Genomic DNA, 13985 nt, shown 5'->3' with positions numbered 1-13985 from the left:
TATCTATCTATCTATCTATCTATCTATCTATCTATCTATCTATCTATCTACCTCTCTACCCCCTTATTTATTTATTTTAAATTAGTTAAGAATTCCTAGTTTATTATGATAGTGTTTTTTGTATCTGCAGAAAATGGTAACTTTTGTAAGAAAAAATGTCAATCATCAAAAATATACCTCCATGAATCAGTTGTTTTTTCCTTTCGATCTTAGTTTAATAAAACTTTCTCATGTGATCTGTAAATTTTGAACTTTAAAGTTGTTAGAGGTGTGTGTGTGTGTGTGTGTGTGTGTGTGTGTGTAAGGGAGGGAATAGCTCCAATTCTTATTGTTACCTCTGTGAGAGTTGCCAGCAGAGTGGAAGAACATTTTCTGAAATTTAACTGGGTCCATTTCCATGTCAATTTCTGAAGAAAAGTTACAATTTATTTTTGTCATCACCTATAAATAATATGGGACATGATAATAATTGTTGGTCTAGTATTTAAAATAAGAAAATTAAGACTAAAAAATCACTGAATTTTAAAGTGGGAAGAAATCTCAATGGTCATCCAGTCCAAGCATACCCAAAAGAATACCAGTTATCAGATACCAGACAAATTGTCAGTCAGCCTCTATTAAAGACCTTAATGAAGGTTACTCCCCTCTCCCTTCTCCAATACAATTCATTCTACTTTTATACAGACCAAAATATTATGCATTTTTCTCAACACTTTGTAAATTTTCTGTAATGTTCTTCCTTCTAACTTCTGGGGCACAGTAAAAAAAAAAAATTCTAATTCCCTTTCTACATGACATTAACTCACCTATTTAGGTAACTATTATAGTCAATCCCCTATCCACAATCTAATCTCCTTCAAGATAATTATCCCTTGTTCATTTCAGTGATCTTCATATGATGGAGACTCAAGTCCCTTCACCACTGCGGTTTCCCTCTTCCTGAATCTCTCCAGGTTATAGATGCCTCTACTAAAATGAACCTAATACTCTAGAAGGTGTCTGACTATGGCAGAATATGGAGGGATTATCACTCATTCTTACAATTTATGTCTCTATTAATGTAACCCAAAACTGTTTAACTTTTTGGGTTGCTGCAACACACTATTAACTCACATAGTGCTTGAAGTCCACTAAAACTCAAATATGTTTCAGTCTCCAAATTTACTACCTAACAATGCTTCCAGAATCTTGTATTTGTAGCGTGATTTTTTTGAACCAAAGTATTATTTAATATTGATGTATATTAAATTTCATCTTAGATTCTGCTCCATAGTCTAGCTTCATGTGAACTTTTTGAGTACTGTTTTTATTATTCATTGTATTTGTCATTCATCCAAACTGAATCACCTGCAAATTTGATGAGCATAGCTTTATAGGAGTCATTAATGAACATTTTGAACAGCCCAAGGCCAAGTAAAGATCTTTGGGGTATGTCTCTAGATAATCTTTTCTTTTTTTTTTTTTTGATATAGTTATTGAACTTTAAACTGGTATGAATGAAGGTCCACAACAATGGACAAATAACAAAATAAAAATGCCCAAAACAGACATTGAATTATTTTAAGAAATATAATTTATTTCAGCTAAATTTGGTAAGTGTCTTTGAGCATGATAAGTTCTAATTCAGTTTTGATGAGCACAAAGCAAAAAAGGAAAATGTTAGAATAAAAATTTAAATAAGGAAATTTAAAAAAGAAGTATTTTTACTACTTTGCCATAAAAGTTCATATTCTGTGGTAAAAAAATCTGTTTTTTAAAGTAAACATTGACTTATGAGCAACGAGTTAAAGAATTAGATATTATCTCAGTCCCCTCATGACCTCTCAATCCCTCCAAAATAGAAATTATACATCAAAGTTAAAGCATCTTTAGTTGTTTACATGATCCTATGACATTTAGAATCCAAAAGAGGTAAAACAAAAAAAAAAACTAAATTCATGAATTGAATTTTATTTGACCCTGAGTTGACACAGCAGTCCTCTTGTACCTCCAATGGTTCCTGTAGCAAGGCTATACTAGTAGGCTAAAGCATACTAAAGATACGGCACCACATATGTGACCGGCTATGCATCAATTGATTAAACCTGAGGAAAAGAACACAATATTCAACTGGGGCAAGTTCTGATAACCCCAATGTAATTTTGCGTAAGAGAAATAGGGTGGTGAACCTTGATTTGTACATTATGAAAAGAAGCAGAGACACTTTGAGATCTAGTCCACAAAGAAAATATCATAAGGGGAGAAACAGTCAGAAAGTGAAAAGTAGAAAATCATAGGAAAAAAATGAAATTGCTAAAGATCTTGAGAAAAAATTACAAACTTGGAAAATAAAGAGATAAGTCAACAGGGAATACAGTAACAGAAGGAAATATGGCCTACAGATCTAACAAAAAAGAACAGAAATATTTGAATAAATACTGTAAAGCAAAGGAATATCATGCAACACTTTATGAGACAGAGGATCCTGTGGAATGTGAAAAGGACATGAAAACACAACATATTGACCCTGTAAAGTTCAAAAGAGAAATGAGAGATATGAGATAAAATGTATGGCCTGAACATCAAAAATAATGGACGGAATAGAAAAAGAAGAGTCTGCAATAGCAAGTTTCCCCAAAGAAATAAAAGAGAGAAAAATACTTTAGAAATGAAAATTACATAGAAATGAAATAATACATAGAAGAATAGAAGGAAAATAAAAATAATATTATAAAAAAAATATACTCATTATGCAAGCAAAACATGCTGACCTTGAAGGTAGTAGGGATCAGAGATTTCCCAAAAGAACACAATAGGACAAAGAACCCAAACACATTACACTATAATTTAGGAAATAATAGAAGAAAACTTCATAACATAGAAAATGAAATGAAAATAAAAATGAAATTAAATAGAAAATTAAATTTGATGAAAATCTTATGGAAAGAATTTACAGTTCACATACAGCAAAAAAAAATCCAAGGCTGTAAACTCCAAGGCAAATAATCGTAAAATTTAACAATGTAATTTGGAAATAAATTCTACAAACTATCAGGAAAAAACTCTTCAAATAAAAAAAAATGAATGGCACAGAACTGTTTGGTATCTTGCACTGAAGCTTGGGATAAAACCCTGGGTGACATTCCCTGCAAATTTAAGCTTAACTACATGTGGGGGGAAAAAAAAGGTAAACTTCAATAATATAGAGGAATTTGAAAAATTATTGAAATAAAATCAGAAATGAGGAGGAGTCAGTGTCCAAAGTAAGCATCAGCAACTGAGTGATAGCAGAGAAACAGTAAGACACTTCTTTCAAAATTTACACAAGAAGGCATGAGTGAAAAGAGAAGTTTGATAGCGGTAACTGTGAAGAAGTAGTCCTGGAACATTATAGACAGCACCTAGAAGCATCCCAGCTAATGGTGAAGTAATGTATTTTTTATGGAAATTCTGTACAAAATGGGAGTATAAATAAAAAGGAAAGGGAATAAAGGGAATAGAGAGTAATTATGTGCAGTGTGTATGGGGGAGGCTCAAATCAAGGAGTATCAGGGAAGGGAAGGAAACTTCTTTTTATGTCCATTTCCCATTTTCACTGAGGCTTTTCTTGTAGCTATTTTCACTTCATTATCTTCTTCTACATGCCTTGATGTGCCCAGTAACCAAAGTTACTTTGTACTTCTAGATTCCAATTTTTTGGAAGTCAAGACAGCAGAGTAGAAAAAGCATTCAGCTGAGCTCTACCCTATTTTTCTTTTTTCCAAATGCTTTATTAACTTCTGATTTACATCATTCATTTCTGCCAGATTTTGAATTACAAATTTTCTCCCCATTTCTCCCCTACCCACCACTCCAAAATAACAGACCCACAGGATATCCCCTCCTCCAATATGCTCTCTCCCATATTTTCTCCCATACCGCTTTTGACTTTTCCATTGGATCTCTATGCCACAGTGCCTGTATATTTTTTTCCCAATTACATGTAATATAGTATTAATAATGATAATAATATATTATTGTATATAAGTATTTTATATTAAAACCTTGAATTCTAGATTAATTCCCTTCCTCACTTGTCACCCACCATTACTGGGAAGATAAACAGTTCAGTATAGGTTGCACATGTGTGACTAATGCAAAACAATAACATAGTAGATATATTGTAAAAGAATGACAATATTTGCCTCCCTCCTATCCCACCTCTGACTTATTATAATCTCTACTTTTATCCCATCCCTTTTCAAAAGTGGGTGCTTCCAAATTCCCTCCCCCTAAGCTTGCCCTCCCTTCCATCTCCCCTCTCTCATCCCCTTCCCCACCAACTCTCCTGGAGGGTGAGATGCCCTATTTAGGGTGCATTTCATTCCCTCCTCAAGCCAAATTCAATGGGAATAAGGTTGACCCATTCCTTTTTGCCTTCCTATTCTTCCCCTCCATTGTAACCATTTTCCCTTGCCTCTTCTATATGAGATAGTTTACCCGATTCTGTCTCTACCTATCTCCTCTCATTATATTCCTCTCTCACCTCTTAATTTCACCTTTTAAGTATAATCCCTTCCTCTTAAATTGGTCTTGTACCCTCTATCTATGTATACCTGTAAACATATATACACACACATTCACATATGTATTCATATGCCCATGTACCCTCATATATAGAGACATATATATGTATATATATATATATATATATATTTCTATTACCTTCAACTACGGAGAAAAGTTTCATAAGTTACAATTATTGTTTTTTTTCCATATAGGGATGTTAATAATTTAACTTTGATAAGTTTCTTATGATTTCTTTTCACTTTACCTTCTCATGCTTCTCTTGCTTCTTGTATCTGAATGTCAAATTTTCCATTCAACCCTATTTTTTTTCAGCAAGAATGTCCTCTTGAAAGCCCTCTATTCCACTGAATGACCATATTTTCCCATTAAACATGATTCCCATTTTTGCTGGGTAGGTGACTCTTGGTTTTAATCCCAGCTCCTTTGACTTCTGGAATATCATATTCCAAGCCCTTCAATCCCCCAGTGTAGAAGCTGCCAGATCCTGGGTTATCCTGATTGTGTTTCCACAATATTCTAATTGCTTCTCCCTGGATGTTTGTAATGTTCTGTCCTTAATCTGGAAATTCTGGAATCTGGCTATAATATTCCTAGGAGTTTTCTTTTTGGGATCTTTTTCAGGAGGTGATCGGTGGATTCTTTCAACCTCTATTTTGCCCTCTGTTTCTAAAACATCAGGGCAGTTTTCTTTGAGAACTTCCTGGAGGATGATTTCTAAGTTCTTACTTTGATCATGGCTTTCAGGGACTCCAATAGTTTTTACATTATCTCTTCTGGATCTATTTTCCAGGTCAGTGTTTTTTCCCATGAGATATTTCACATTGCCTTCTATTCTTTCATTTTGTTTGGATCTGTTTAACAGCATCTTGATTTCTCATAAAGTCATTAGCATCCATTTACTCCAATCTAATTCTGAATCAATGATTCTCCTCTTTGAGCTTTTGAGATTCTTTTTCCATCTGGCAAATTCGGCTTTTTAAGGCATTCTTCTCCTCATTGCCTTTCTGAGCCTCTTTTTCCATTTGAGTCATTCTATTTTTTAAGGTATTATTTCCCTCAGTCAGGCTGTTGACTGTCATTTCATAATTTTCTTGCATTGTTCTCATTTCTCTTCCCAATTTTTCCTCCACTTCTCTTATCTTGTTCTCAAGGTCCTCTATGGCCTGTAACCAGCTCGTTTTTCCTTGGAAGCTTTTGGTGCAGAAGTTCTGACTTCACTCTCTTCCTCCTGTTCCATGCTTTGCTCCTTTTTGTCCCCCAAATAGGAGTCTAATGTTGGAGTCTTCTATCTGCTTTTTTTCCTTTGCCTGGTCATGTCGTCTCTCAGTCACTTGACCTCTGGGCTTTTTTTTTCCACAGTAGGACTCTGCCACCAGACAGGGGAGCTTTCATCCCAAAGGCTGGAGTTTTCTCAGCTTCCAGTGGCATTAGATGGGTGCCCTCTCTGAAGTCTCCACATGCTCTCACAAGCTGAACACATACCCCATGACCTCCACCCTAGACTGCAATCCAGATCCAAGAAGGTTAAAGAAAGAGAGATTATCCCTCAGACTGGTGCATGGTCCCCCTACACTCTGCAGGACAGGAGCTGAAGCTGCCACGTGGTGCTGGGTGGCTGTGCCAGAGTCTCAGTCTTCTTGCCCCATGGGCCAAAGCCACTCACTCCCACTTACTGGGTCCCAAAGTCCCGACTGCACTGACATCTCACTTTGTTCTTTGCATCTATGTATTGATAAATCTGGGAAAGGCCGCAGCTGCTGCTGATCTGCATTCCCTCTGGCCTGAGGCTGGTCAGACCTGCCCTGGGGCTAAAGCCTTGGTCATGGGGCTGGGTTTGGCTCCCACAGCACTGCACTGGCCAATTCCTGCTGGCCTGCTGGGCTTTCCACAGTGGGAGGTTAGCTTCTCTGTCTCATTTTGTGGGTTTTGCAGCTCCAAAGTTTGTTTAGAGTCCCCTTTTTACATGGATTGGGGAAGCTGGAAGCTGGAGCAGCGGGGAGGTCCTGCTTCTACTCTACCATGTTGATTCTGCCCCCCCCCCATACCTGAGTTCTAAAAGGGAAACAACTTGAAAGAAAGCAATGTATATATACCTCCATATGGAGAAAATCAATTTCTGATTGAAATCATTGATAGTGAAATATGGGTTGTGTGAATTGTAAATGGTTATGGTAAAGGAGTTTGACATAAAGACCCAGCCATTAACTAGGAGTGTTCATCCTACCCGGGGATCATTCTTTGTAGGGTACAACTAATAAAATATGAACTTAGGGCATTGAATTATAGCTTTAGAGAGGTAAATCAAATTAGAGACCACTAAAGTCTCTGATAAAAAGTTGAAATTTAATCCTAAAAGGGCTAAGTGAATTGCTGAATGTAACCCAAGTAGCTAGGAGTTGAAACTAGAACTTCTGATTGAACATTCCTATCACTCTTCCTCTCACTACTGGTAGCCAAAGTTTTATCTTTTTTTTTAGCAACTTTCATTGTCTTCCCACCTTACATCTTCAAACCTTTACATACATAATAATCAATTAGAGGTTTCCCTGTACTATGAAGCAGCTAGGTGGTGCAGTAGATAGAGATCAGGACCTGGAGAGAGGAAGATTTGAGCTCAAATATAGCCTCACACACTAGTAGCTGTGTGACCATGGGCAAGTCATTTAATCTCTATTTGTCTCAGTTTCTTCTACTATAAAATGAAGATAATAACAATACCTATGTGACAGTGTAGGGAAAGTCAAATGTGATAATATTTATAAAGCACTTTGCATAGTGTCTGACAGATAATAGTTTCTATATAAATATATATTTTCTCCCTTGGGAAAAATAAGTAGATTCTAATACCCATAAGTCATACAGGAAACAGCTAAATAGTGTGATGGTTAGAGCATTAAAACTAGTCAAGTAAACCTGATTTCTAATATCCTCTCAGACATTTGCTCTTTGTATGAACCTGTATAAATCAATAAACCTCTATTTCAGTTTCCTCATCTGTGAAAAGGGGATAACAATAGCATCTAGCAAGGTTATTATGAAAATCAAATGAACTAATAATATAAAGTGCTTAGCACAGTGCCTAGCATATAGTACGTACTCAGTAAAAGGTTCTTTCCTTCCATTTACTCTTTCTTATAACAATTGAAAAAATGTTTAATAACAGAGAAAAAAAAACTGTTAATGGCATAGCCAAATACTAAGAGTTCTTGGAAATAAATTGTTTCTGAAATAACTTTGGAACTGTATGAGTATGAGTAGTAGAAGTAGTAATGACAACACTAATTTTAATTTTTTTCTAATTTAGTATTTTATTTTCTCCAGTTACATATAAAAACAGTTTTTAACATTCTGTTTTAAAAAAATCCCAAGTGCCAAATTTTTTCTCTCCCTACTCCCCCCCACCCTGCATTGAGAGGTAAGCAATTTCCTATAAGTTTATACATGTGTAGTCATGCAAAACATTTTTCCATATTAGTCATAACAGTTCTAGTTTTAGAAATAAACTAGATATAATTGAAACTCTTATCTATATTCCATTTATTCCATGGCATCCTGAATGACAATTCATTTTCAGTTTTTTTCTCTTTAAAATATCTGTTCTAAAAACCAAAAGCTCAATTAGAAAAAAAAAACATTGATATTATTTTGCAATGACTCACCCCTTGACATTAGAAAACCCATTTGTAACAAAGAAGTAAATTTAAGGAAAAAAATAAAAACAAAATTTTCTCCATATTGGACAATATATGACTCATTCCATAGCTGTAATGCACAACATCATTGCTGAGATGATAGAAGTAATTTTTGCCTTTAATTCTGTCAAAGCCAGATAGAGACTCACTGTTCTTACCACCTACATCCTGAATTTAATTTACCCATCTAAATTGAATTCACATCACTTGCTTTCACACATTCTATGTTTCTTTCAAATTGGTTGCTAGGTTTTACCTAAGACCAAAATCCCCTTTCCAACCTCTTAGTCTCTTTATCTTCAGTGTCACACTGAACCTAGATTCAGGAAGACCTGAGTTCAAATTTGACCTCAGACTGATTGGCTGTACATCGTTGGACAAGTCATTGAACTTCTCTACTATAATTTATTCATCTCCAAAATGAAAAAAATACCCACTTCCCAGCAATAATGTGAAGATCAAATGAGATAATATTTGTGAAACTCTTTGTAAATTTTAAAGCACTATATAATGCAAGAATTTTTTTCCTTCAAGGCAAATCTCAAGCAAAAGGATATCACATGCCTCTATTAGCTGAATTTTAATACATTATCCCTATTCCTGTAGTGTACTCCTTCACTTAGTCTTTTATAACCCTCATATGCATTCAATGATAACCTCAGGAATCACCTCTTCTATGACCTCTTCTTTCATTCCTCCAGGTGCTAGTATTCTCTAGTTCATCACTCAACTTATATTATGTTCATATGTGTACATGTTATATTCTTCTCAGTAAAATATAAGCTCCTTGAGTTTAGGGAGTCTGTTGTTTTTGTGTTTTAATCAGAGCACCTGGGAATGTAGCTTGCATGTTGTAGAAAAATTCGTATTTAATTATATAGACAATAGATGTTCAAATTTATTTGTACAGAGAATTTCTGGAGACAAGACTGTCTATCAAAGTAAAGTCTTCAAGAGTCTAGCATTGAGTGGTTAAGTGGCTTGCTAAGGCTCACATTGCCAGAATTTGGCAGAGGCAAAACATTAACCAAGTCCTGGATTTGAGTTTTATTCTCTATATACAACAACCAGTGCCTGTTACTGAATTAGAATTATACTAAAGCAAAATTTTGCTTCTAATAGAACTCATAAATCCTCCAAACCCATAGTGAAAAAATTCAGTAAAAATTTTCAGTTAATAAATGCCCAAATGTGCAAAATCGTTCTGATACACAAACATGCCTGATTCAATCAATTCTCCAACACAATTAATTTTGGGGTTTGACTTTATCTTAAAATGGACAATCATGAGATGGTAAACTGGCTAAAACTATATGGCCTCATTACCAGTACCCCATGTAATGGTTATATACACATTATAACAGGAAGATAATATTGCTTATGTTCAAGGAAAAGGACTACTAGTGGGGAGGACTAATGAAGTACTCATACAAATTGTGGGATTTGAGATTAGATTGAAGCCAAGAAAGCCAAGAGATGTAGTTAAGGAGTGAGACCATTCCAGGCTTGAAGCACAGCTAAAAGTGCATGGAGTCAGGGGATGTGTCACATGTGAGGAGAAGCAAGCTGGCCAGCTTAGCTGGATTGCAGAGTAGAGAAAAGAATGAAGTGGAAGAAAACTGGAAAGATGGTTATAAAATTATTTAAATACCCAGCAGAAAATTTAACATTTCATCTTGGAGAAAATTAGGGAACCATTAGACATTGAGCAGCAATCTGCCTTTTGCCACATCATCACTTTAGGAATATCATTTTGATGACTGGGCAGAGAATGAATAAGATTGAAGAGAGACTTGAGATGGGAAGAGTAACTAGAATACTCCTTCAATAGTCTAGGTAAATGGTCCATTACAAAACACACAGACCAAAAGATAACATACAGGAAAAATAAAATGTTTTAGCTAACTTTTCCTCAATCTATGTCAGATTTTGTAATATTACTATCCATAATTTCACTCTCTCCAGTATTTCTTCTCCTTTTCTTATTTCTGATTCTCAAGACTATGAGGATAGGACATTATCACATTCTAATATAGCCCCTTCTATGGTCTGTGCATTAGATCCTTGTGCAATATGCTTCTTCATTGGACTATTCCTCACCCTGGACACATATAAGCATATCCTATTGATATTGAAAACATTGAAAACATGCCAATAACCTGGAAATCTAATTATGATATTTTTATACAGATTATCCCTTTCCATGTATATATGATAGTGTCCACTAACAAACTGAATACTAAGAAATACTTAATTGTAGCAGATAATTTGAAGCTTTTCATCTTCCTTGCAGAGTTATGGTGAAAAAAAAAACTGATGAGGGATCCATCAGTCGAGGTAGGGCTGAACAAATATGATATTTGAATATGATTACTATTGTGACATAAGAAACAATGAATAAAGATGGTTAAAAAAAACCTAGAAGACTTGTATGAATTGATACAGGGTCAAGTGAGTGCAACAAAAGGAATATTTTATACAATGACATCATTGTAAAATGAATGATTTTCAAATACTAAAGAATTCTGATCAAAATATTATCAATTATGGTTTCAGAGGAATAATGAAAAGTAGTATTCCTCCTGCTGTTCTACTTTAATTAATTCAATGAAAGGTTAGTAATCCACTAATGTTATTACTTCCCCATTCTTCTTTTCTATCAATAGCATAGAACAGGGTACATTATTCAGTAACAATTCACAAGTTTCATGAGTACTCTAGCATATTTATTTAAAATTCTTTTGACTATCATCTCTATCTGATGCTTCCTCAGGTCTATGAAATTTCATCCACATAAAAGAGACAAAATTTCAATGAAGTTTTGGAGGTGAATATTATAGGCACATCCTCCAACTCATACATGCATAGAAAACTCCACTGACCTAATACTGGGTTCTTTCCTTAAGATCTATCAGCAGGAGGAGGTTTCCAAATTCAAACCTCTCAGATTTCTATAATGACAATCATTGATAGATTCTGAAGAGGTAGCAGCTGAGTGCCTAATTTCAGAAGGTTCATAGCTACTAAGAGTAACTTATTGCCCCCTGCCCAACACTACAAAGAAACAGGACATTCTTCAGATGCTGGTAATTGGTAGAGTTAGGAATCCAGGCTTTAGTAGTTACTATGCAGCTATAGAGAATAGTATTAGGAAATGAATGTGAGAACCTGAATGAGAAAGAATTATTAGTGAATTTTATACTGCTGTGGAATTTGAGAAGGCATGAGTCAGAGTTTGGAGAGTTTTTTATGGTCTGGTATTCTAGGTGACTTTCCAGTGTAGGACCTCAGCAGTGCTTTATTATTTACAGAGGACACAGGTTCTTCTTTATTGTGAACCCTAACTTAGGAAGCATGAGAAGAATGATAATTAATATGAGGAAGAAGGTATACTCAGAGCATGCTTCTAGTCAACAAATTGAGTGTACTCTGGTTCCTCGTACAAATCTCCATGGAACATTTCAAGTTCTAGAGGACATTCAGTGATGAATGACAAATGGGGATAAATGAGTTATCTTAATTTCATAGTTCTGAGACCCAAACAGACTGAAAAGGAAAGAAGAGTAGTGAATTATGGAATATAAGTGGGTCCAACCCTAACTGCATCCAGCTAACTGATGGTTGACAGAGTAGCCCTGTAATGCTGAGTTGCAGAAAACTGCCAGAATTGTGTCTTGTGCTCTTATATGCTTCAGAAGTCCTTTTTAGTGTTATATAGTTGTGGTATTTTTTTTTCCTCCCCCTTCTTCAAGGTTAGAGGTCCACAGGTGTTACATATTTACATGAATTAATTCATCTACCTACTGGGTTAACTTTTATTTTTCTCCCTCAAATATTACCATGCATGCTCACACAGTAATCTTAGGCATTGTTCAGGGCAAGGGAGAGGTGTGAAATTGGGGGAAAATGGGGTGGGGGAGGAAGGTAAAGGACTGAAAGACTGATATGGGAAGAAAAGGGTAAGGAAAGAATGTGAGGAACAGGAAGACCTCAAACTACCTATGATCTCCTATACTGACTTCAGAGAATAGGGAACTCACCCCCCCTTAATATTTAATTTTATATAGTTCTTGCTATTTACCAGGCACTGTATTACATGCTCTACAATTATTTTTTTTCATCTGATCCTCACTGAAACCATGGGAGGTAGTATTGAGATTTAGGGCTTTAGGGGCACTCGAGACCCCAAAATACCAACACACCAGGTCCTGAAGAATAAATTCAACTCAAGTCTTCTCTCAGTCAAAGGAAAACAAAGTTTATTAAAATTCACTATATTGAGAAGACTCTTAAGGAGCCAAAGCATTTGTGACACTTCTATTGACAAGCAAGCCAGAACAATCTGACACAGATTGAGTCTGAGCTAGATTGAATCTGAGCATGGAGGCAAGATGGATCTTATATACAAAAAAATTATGGGAGGGACCAATGGGTGGTCTAATAGTTTGGGAGAAGGGGTCTAGGAAGGGTCTTAAGGAGGAGTACAAGGAGGATCTTGATGGAACTGAGGTCAAACTCCAGGAATGAAGAGAATTGAATTTTAATAGGATCAAGGGTATTAAATAGCCTAGGTAACAGACAATGGAGGGCTAGGCTAGTTAAAGGGTTATAGATTTGATCATAGATATTTTGATAGAATCAAACATGGGAGGTAGCTGAAGACAACCTGGAGATAACAGACAAGGTAGGGCTAGGCTAGGTAAAGGGTAATAGAGATTCAATCATGGTGATAATGAAAGGCTTATGGTGTCAGGCAAATTCCAGATCAAGGGGAAAGATTCAAGGAGTTCAAGGGTGTTCCCATAGACTATACCCAATCAGTAGGTGTTATTATTTTCACCATTTTACAGTTGAAGAAACTGATGCAAATAGAATTTAAATGAGTTGTCCAGGGTCTCAGAGAAAGTAAGTGTCATAGCTACTTAAGGTCTAAAGAAGGACTTAAACTCCAATGTTCCTGACTGCAAATCCAGGACTCTATTCTAGCTGCATCTGAGTGTGGTATATGCAGAAAAACTAGTTAGTCCATCCTTGGCACAAAAGTGGCTTTTATGAAGTACAGACTCTGGGAACCCCCTTGAACTCTGATGGAATATTCCCATTTGATGAGGCATTTGCCTGAGGTTATAAGCCTTTCATAAGTGCTCTGCCCAAATCTCTGTTACTAGCCTACCCTTCCATTGTTCATCAAGCCCTTGATCCTCTTAAAATATCTATACCCAAATCTGTTCCATTTTCTCTCATCTCCAGGTAGACTCCAGCTATTTCCTACACTCAATCTCATTACTAAAATCTGACCTCATTTAATTCCTCCTGAAGACCCTCCCCAAACTCCTCCTCTACATCACCCCTAGATTCCTTCCACAACCTTTCTGTATATAAGACTCCATCTTGCCTCCATTAAAAAAACCAAAGGTAGAGAATGATCTAGTGCAGACTCACTCTGTGTCAGATGAATCTGGCCTGCTTGTCCAGTACAAGCATCACAGATACAGAGGCTCCTTAAGAGTTTACCCATTATGGCAAATCTTTACTAAACTTTGCTTTTCTTTGGCTGAGAGAAGGCTTCAGTTGAACTCATTTGGCAGGACCCAGGGTGTTGGCATTTTGGGGTCTTGAGCAACCCAAACTTAGACCTCTATAGCTTTGCCATTGTACATCTTGCCTTTGGTTGTACTGACATATAGTTTACACCATTTGTATTCTATCAAGCATTTCTGTAGAAATTAAATTTTCATAATTCTT

Source organism: Petaurus breviceps, unplaced genomic scaffold (assembly GCF_028583685.1).
Source record: "Petaurus breviceps papuanus isolate PSGF00001 unplaced genomic scaffold, PetGlider_PUasm1.0 40, whole genome shotgun sequence".
NCBI classification, from domain to species: domain Eukaryota; kingdom Metazoa; phylum Chordata; class Mammalia; order Diprotodontia; family Petauridae; genus Petaurus; species Petaurus breviceps.
Note: the sequence above shows the minus strand (reverse complement) of the source record.